Here is an 8308-nt window from a genome sequence, read left to right as displayed (position 1 = left end):
GTTATCAAACCTCTAAGGTTTCGCGATTGATGTTTCGTTCATATTATATATCCAACTGCATATTTATTTAATTGATGTATTGATGCTATGTTATTTTATTACTGTTTGTTCTGTTTTATTTGTTGTAAAAGGGAAATATTGTGGTGATCTTGGGTCTATTACATTATAATATTATGTCATTGGAATGTAGAATGTCCTGCATGGGTTTCTGGCTTAGTGATTCTATGTTAGGCAGTTACTCTGGGACTGCTGCAGCTGTGGCTAATATATACACGTTTTGAAGTATTTCTGTCTGCTGCCATTTACTACAATATACTTCATTACAGACATGTATCAGGAAAACCTATAGACGGACACCCACAGCGGAATACAAGTGGTGTCAGTCTCAAGTAACAGTGATGAGATAGCTGATCGCTTTAAAAGCTGCATGACGAAGGTAAACCTGTAGATGCAGTCTAAATGACTAAAATTGAGCGGTGGTAAGACGGAGTTCTTGCTGCTGTGCTCTGATACATCTTTTTGGTCACCTAGATGGTGGCCCTCCGGTCTGGGCAGCTTCCCAGCTCCAGTGCATAAGGTCAAAAACTAAGGGTTTATTTTTGACGATAAGTTGACATTTGAAAATCAGATCATTACCCTCATCTCATCCATTTGGTTCATCCTAAAAATGATCAGGAAAGCTTGCTCTTTCATCCTGCCAGACTCCCTAAAAATACTGGTTACAGCATTAGCCTTGTCCAGATTGGACAACGGTAATGCCCTGGACATGGGGATCCAAGCAGAGCACCTGCAAAGGTTGCAGCGTCTTCAAAATGCGGCAGCCAGATTACTATTGGATATCCTTAGGTTCCAGTCTGTCTCCCACGGCCTAAGAGCCCTCCACTAGTTCCCAGTGGACAAAAGGATTACGTTTCAATCCCAATGCTTAGCTTTCAAAGCACTGCACGGTGCCGGGCCTCTATTCTGGAGGACTCATTTGAATTGGTGAGAAGTTTAAGATCTGCACATAGTAAACTGCTACAAGTTCCCAGGTTCAAGAAAACATGCTGGGGCGGAAGATGCTTTCTGTTAGGGACTGTGAAGACATGGAAGACCTTCTACTTGTCCCAGTAAAGAACAGCCCGATGCTGCTATCCTTCAGGAAGGTGCTAAAATGTGGCTCTTCACCAACTAACATGTTCTGCACAACCACCTTGGCAACCTTACCTGGTCCACACACCCTCAGCGCCTAGACCTCCCTGGGGCATTTGTGCGCGATATAAATGCATAAATCAAATCAAATCCAAATAATGCGGAATTAGCCTAGAGGAGACATGCAGCGCTATATAAAACAGTAAATAAACAATCATTTTCAAAACAACATCATATGCAGCAAATCTTTCCTGTGTTTTATTGAAAATAAAGGATGTATCTGTCTGCAGGTTAGTATAGGATGTTAGTGAGTAAGCGAGCGAGTAAAGCAATGTAGTGTGTATTATACCATCCAGATTAATTTTGATGTATCCTTACTCCTTACATTTTTATTTAGCAAATGAGGACATTTACTAATTGGAAACGAGTTAGTCTTTCTGTAGCATTTCATACCACTGCTTTGCTCAGCCATGTTCAGATTAATTGTACTTTTTTGCATGAATCGAAGTTAAAGTGACATTGGATTGGCCCAGTGAAAGTGCTAAGGACGACGTGGGTAAAATGCTCCTTTCTACCGCATAGTGTAGCAGCAGCATGTTACCAGTATAATGAAGGTAAGTTCTGACTCTTCCACTGCTAACCAATCTGTCTTTGAAGGCGCTGTCCAATCACAGCTCAGGTCTGCAGATTCCACCTATGGCCAGGCAGAAGAGTCCCAGGGCACAAGAGGTGAAGCAACAACCTGCAGTCCGGTGGCTAGTGTGAGGGTGCGCCAGCGTGCAGCGGCTGGTCCTTCCCTCCTCTCACCGGCCCTTTCTCCCTCTTTCACTTCTGTGTAGCCAGAGAGTCTGGAGCACTGTCCCAGAAGGTCTCCTGAGTTTGGTATCTCGAAGCGTCCTCGGCCCCGGTTGCTGCAGAGTATGCAAAGTAAGTACAATTTGCTTTATTAGTTCCAGGTGTCAACAGGCATACATCGTTCTACTAAAAGTTCGTGATTCGTGCATGCGTAGCTTCATTGCACCACCCTGCAGTGCTTGAAAGTGCACCTGAACTTTCAGTAGAAAGCAAGATGCACCTTTGAAGTATTCACATATGGTCTGTTCCTGTTGTCATGGAGATGCAGCGCTTGTAAGGTGTGTAACATAGCAGGATTAATGGTACAGGCAGCCTGGAGAAACCACGTGTGATTGTCGATGTTTAATGTATTGAAAGCATGAAACTGGCTCGGTCGGTGTGTTTTTGTGCAGTAGTCGTTGGCCTCAGATGATAATCAGCTTCACTCACAAATGCTTCTCCTAGGTGTTTGGGCAATTCAGTGTTGAACATGACTGCTTTTTTCTAACGTGCCTTCTACATCAGTTTTCATGAATTAACGTGCTCATTTTTTTTTTACTTTTTCTGTATATATTTCCACAAAATAATGTATAAAAGAAAGTAATACCTGCTATAACGTCAGTACATCTCGTGGTTACAGATTTATCACCCGCAGCAGCTCTCGTTGAATAATCTTGCAGATTGCAAATGTCTATTTCACCCTAAGAGTAATCGTATCCCTTTTTATTTAGTAACTTAAAATATTTATTGAGCCATGGGACGAATTGTGAAAACAAAGTCACTGATACGTTACTTTAGTGGCAGAAAAAGAGTACAAACTGGGCAAAGTTAAGATCATCAGATGAATTTCCAGGTGTAAAAGAGCAAACGTGCTACTTTTTTGCAGTACTGTTTGGGCCATACAATGACAGTCTGTGAAGCTACAACTTCTAGAATGCTGCCCTACTAACTTCACATGTCATTGCCTCACTGCCGTTTTTCATGATCATATTCGCGCGGTAAAATAGACGAAAGGAATGTTGAAGACAAAGTAGGTTTTAGGAATGTGTCCACTGCGTGACGGAATTTACAGAGGAAACATATGATTTAGGGCTATTAACATGTTTAAGATATGGGAGTCTTAGGGGCACCTCATTACGGTCTGCAGAGGGAGGGGGCATCATGTTGCGTTATGTCACTGCATTGTGTGACATCTGTTTATAATGGATGATAGGATCTTATAATATAGTTTATGTTTGAGGGAGTGCAAACCTCTGATGCAGTGCACTGTTGAATTTGCCTTGCCCCGCGTTCCTCAAGTGCCTTCTGCGGAGGAGAGTGGCAGGCAGGCAGGACGGGCGGAATGTCACAGCAAACAGAAAGTGTGAAGTTCTGTGTTTGCATGTCATTCCTTGCAGAGAAGGGAGAAACTGGAGACACAGGACGAGTTGTTAGACTGGATACTTCACTTAGAGCCTATTACCGGGGCTTTGACATCGCTGTAGTGTACACAACGTCTTAATTATCGGGATTAGGGTCACTTTAGTTATTGAAATAGGTGCGCGTGAAGCTGCATCACAAAAGTTGTCAAATGTATGTTGTCCAATTAGATATATGCCTCAGACTGCCAATAACAGAAGAGTGTGTTGAGCAACACTGATCGATACTATTGAGTTCAAATAATAATAAATTGGTTTTATTCTAAATACAAAGATTTGAGAATTCAGTCTCTGAAGCACTCTTCACCTTGTCATCCCAACAGATCGCACGACCTGTTTCTCTAACGGAAGCGAGTGCGTGTAAACATCGTCAGCATATACGCCATAGATTTGATGTAGAAACAACAAACTAACATATTTAAACGTCCAAGTGAATTGGGCCCTGGTCTGGTTTTGCAGTTTTATATAACACCAAACTCGACTCGAAGGTATCGGAGCAACCTTACATGATCACCATTTACATTACACAAGGTCACATTACTGTTTTTTTATTGTTTTAGGCACAGGAAGATTAAATGATTTGCCTAGAATCACAAGATGGTGAGCCCACGCCAAGAGTCGAACCTGCTTCCCCATTTCTCCACCCACAAGCAAAGTCTCCCCCCCCCCCTTTACATTGATTTTTCATGAGGTCGTTTTCGGTGTTCCACAGGGTAAGGCCTTTAGCCTATGCCTTTTTAATATCTACTTGTCTCCTCTTGCTGCAACTGTGCAAGAGTAGGGATTCAATGTGGTGTCTTACTCCGATGACACCTAATTGATGTTTGCCTTTAGACATCTTGACGCCACAATCATAGCCAACTTTTAGGGTTGCCTATCAGCAGTTGTAGGCTGGATGCACGAAAGCTGCCGCTGCTTTAATTCGGACAAATCTAAAATCCTGTTTATTAACCCCTCCCCCCATACTGGGTTTGTCCCACTTGTGGTCTTCTGAAATCTGAATTTCCCCAGCACCATCCCCTACTCTGAAAAAGTTGGAGGTCAAGTTAGACAATGCCTTTTCCTTCAAGCCTTTTGCTAATGCCACTGAAGGAGTCGGTTTCCCCCTCCTGAAAACCCTAAGGAAGACTCTCAAATTCTTGTTAGAGTGAAAAAGAAAAATGATTGTCCATGTACCAATCACGTCTTCACTTGATTGGCTTGACTTGATTACGCCAATTTGCCGCTCCTGAGTTCACCATAAGTATTGCTAAACAAGTGACGAGTCCAGAATGCGAAACGAGATTAGCGCTGAACAGTCCCAAAAAGCAATCTATTCAGAAGGGTTTAAAAAGCCTCCACTTGCGTCCCATCAAACAGAGAATAGAAATTAAAGCTCTGACGATAACATTTAGGGCCAAGCAACTGAAAGCTCCTGGATATATATGTGATAAGATCAAAAGATACTTTCCTTGCATAGCCCTAAGCTCAGGTAACCAAAACTTGCTCTGCATCCCTAAGATTAAAAACACCACAGCAGGTCGACACTCCTTCTCCTTCTTGGCCCGAAGCTCTGGAATCAACTACCAGATCAGATTAGAGGTGCTATATCTGAGAATCTTTCAAGAGTCTTTTAAAGACCCAGCCATTCAGAGAGACCTAATACTGGCCGTCCCTCTTCCTGCCCACTCTCGTAACTGTGCTTTACTTTTATCCTGCGCCGGGAGGCTCCTTGTGGACAAGCTGCTTGCTCTATATGAGTCTTTTTCATTCATTAATTCTAAAGTACACAGACCTTGCAATAACACCACATTCTCCTACCCTCCCTCTGCCCCAAAGCAGGTGTTAGTACAAGGATCTGCTCTGCGCTATTTTATTGTGCTTTCCTAGCACAGTCAACGTACTGGAAGGGAAATGAGTAAAGACTCTCCTCAGTTATATCTGGATAATTAAAGAGCATACGTTCTGGAGAGTTATGTTAGAGGTGAGGGAGCACAGATAGATTTCCCGTAGACTCAACAAGGCACTAGGTGCAGCAAATTCAGGAGAATAAACACATCTACATTCATAATTGACAAGTTTATTGAGACAACGGAGGTACATAAGTCAAATACATTTTCAAGTTCCCTGGCCTTCTATTCACCAAAATGCCAGTGGTAGTGAAAGGGACCTCACACTCCCTTGGACCTTAATGACATAACAGAAACTGACATCACATGGCCTTTGAACCAGAATCTTCCCAGGAAGGGATATCACATTACCTTAGTTCTGATGACATTACAATAAGTGGCTTCGCTGAAGTTCCATAATAACTGCATAACTATTATAACAACATAACACAGACAAATGTCTATTTTAAATATCATATATATGATGGTGCTGACTTGATCTTTTGGTGTACAGACATAAGATCGAGTTTTTATTTTCGAAGTACAAAAATATCGAGTTGGATATATCGAAGGGACAGAATATCAACATCAGGCATATCAGTGACCAGAATATCGTCATGAAGGTAGGAAACATCGTTTTTGTTAATCTCGAACTCAGATATATAATTTGTAAAAATATTGCTGTTAATAATATCGATGTTTATATTAGTGTTATGTATTTTAGTATGTATTTTAAATATATGTGTTCTATATTTTTGGTTAAGGTTAAGTATTGTATTTAACAAAATATATATGTATGACATTTTTAGAAGTTATTCATTTTTTTTTTAAAGTAAATTTTGTGTTTTAGTTCCGTAGCGGGTTGTGGGTTTATAGGAGAATAGGGTGGGAAGTAATTTAATTATAGAAAATTTAATAATCATTTTTTAAAATTATTAATTATTTTTAATAACATTTTGCGTTTTTAGTCCATTGCAGGTTGTGGGTTTATAGGGGAATAGGGTGGCAAGTAATTTAATTATAATTAAATCATTATCTTTTATAAATTTATATTTATATATTTGATATTTGATATTGTTAATTGTGGTAATCAATTTATTATCAATTAGTTATTAATTAGTTGGTAATTATTATTAATTATTTTTTAAATATCTTAATTGTGTTATTTTCTTAAGAGCGGTTGTGGGTTTATAGGGGAATAGGGTGGGAAGTAATTTAATTATATTTGTTAATAAATAATTTCTATTAATTAAAAATTAAGTATTTATTACTTTATATTGTTAATTGTGGTAAATAATTTCTTAATAAATAGTTATTTATTGTTTGTTAATTATTAATAATTATTTGGTGAATATGTAAATTGTGGTATTTTTTTAGGAGCGTGTTGTGGGTTTATAGGGGAGTAGGGTTGAAAGTAATTTAATAATAATTAATGTATTTGTATTTTCATTGATTTTAAAATTTATGTATTTAAAAATGTGTATTGTAAATTGTGGTAAATAATATATTGTGAATGATTTATTAATTGGTTATTATTAATGATTAATTAATTAATAAATATGTTATTTGTGTGATTTTTTTAAGAGCAGGTTGTATGTTGATAGGGGAGTAGGCTGGGAATAAATGTAATTTCTAAATGTCAATTTTTTACTATAACATTTATTTTAAATTGATTTATAATGTTAATTGTGTGAATTAAAATATTATTCATTGTTTGTAAATTGTTTGTTAATTTTAAATAATTAATTATGTATTTATTAATTAATTATGTTAATAATGTTATTTTTTACAACATTGGTGGTGTCATTTATAGGGGAATATGGTGGAGGTACATTTTTAAAAATTAATTAATTGTTTGTTAATTATTTTTTATTATTTTACTGGAGTGGGAATAGTAAATTAATTCTCTCCGCTATCCAACACGTTCCCTACTGTTGCACTCACTGGAGTGGAAATAGTAATTTATACCCCTATGCTATCCAATACTTTCCCTATTGTTGCACTCTCTGGAGTGGGAATAGTAATTTTAACCCCTACGCTATCCAACACTTTCCCTACTGTTGCACTCACTGGAGTGCGAGTAGTAATTTTTACCCCTACACTATCCAACATTTTCCTTACTGTTGCACTCTCTGGAGTGGGAATAATAATTTTTACCTCTACGCTATTCAACACTTTCCCCACTGTTGCAGTCACTGGAGTGGGAATAGTAATTTTTAGCCCTCCGCTATCTAATATTTTCTCTACTGTTTCAGTTAATGTAGTGTAAAATGTATTTTAAAAATTAAAAATATTGTAATATGTTAATTTATTATATATATTGTGCTTGATTGAGATTACATGTCATTGGTTTCTCATAGGTTAAATCACAGAACCCCTTCCCCGCAGAAACTAATGGGACCAGTTTGTTTATTTATTTCATATTACTTAACAATGGGAGAGGGGAAGCAGTAAAATACCCAAAGGCACAAGATGCTATGTCTCACTCCGGCTCAGGTGATACTTATGACGCTATTTCCCGATGGTTATCTTGCCCACTTGGGCAGAATTGTTTTCGGTGCAATAACCATTTATTGAAATCATTTCTCATGAATGCTATAAGATGGTATCTCATGTGCCTACACACTATGGGGAAAAAAAACGGCATCTTATGCTTGTCACTGTTCACATTATGTACCAATCATGAATAAGACTTATGTACGGTATTTTGCCATCACACACTAATGTCTCTTTGGCGTACCATGCTGTTTGTTTTTGAACTTGTCACTTACAAGATAAACATGTGTCTCGGAAGGTCATGGACAACGAGCAATGCTTTTATGGCACCAGAAGCTAGCAAACACCTGCTTTAAGCATAACAATAACACGGATTTGTGTTTACTTGGCTAATTTTATCTAGCATTCAAGCAATCCCTGCAGCTAAACAAATAAACCCTGAACCCTTATTCACCTTGGTTTACGATTGTGGCAACCCGGTTTAATCAACCAGCCCCAATCTTCCCGCCTCTCCGTCTCCCCCGTGGAAAGTAAAAAAACTAAAAAAACTGATTAAAGTAT

The 8308-nt window shown here is 38.4% G+C and overlaps 1 protein-coding gene across 1 annotated transcript in view; it reads left to right on the top strand.

Moving 5' to 3' along the window:
* The first annotated feature begins 1928 nt into the window (after window positions 1-1928).
* The window catches only part of COL21A1 (collagen type XXI alpha 1 chain), a 388231-nt gene continuing 381851 nt past the window's right edge, over window positions 1929-8308 (top strand). Inside the window, exon 1 of the mRNA XM_078646805.1 lies at window positions 1929-2058. The gene's annotated coding sequence lies outside the window, so the exon portion shown is untranslated. The remainder of the gene's footprint in view (window positions 2059-8308) is intronic.

This window comes from Lissotriton helveticus, chromosome 6 (assembly GCF_964261635.1).
Source record: "Lissotriton helveticus chromosome 6, aLisHel1.1, whole genome shotgun sequence".
NCBI classification, from domain to species: Eukaryota; Metazoa; Chordata; class Amphibia; order Caudata; family Salamandridae; genus Lissotriton; species Lissotriton helveticus.
This window is presented reverse-complemented; position numbering and strand designations above follow the sequence as displayed.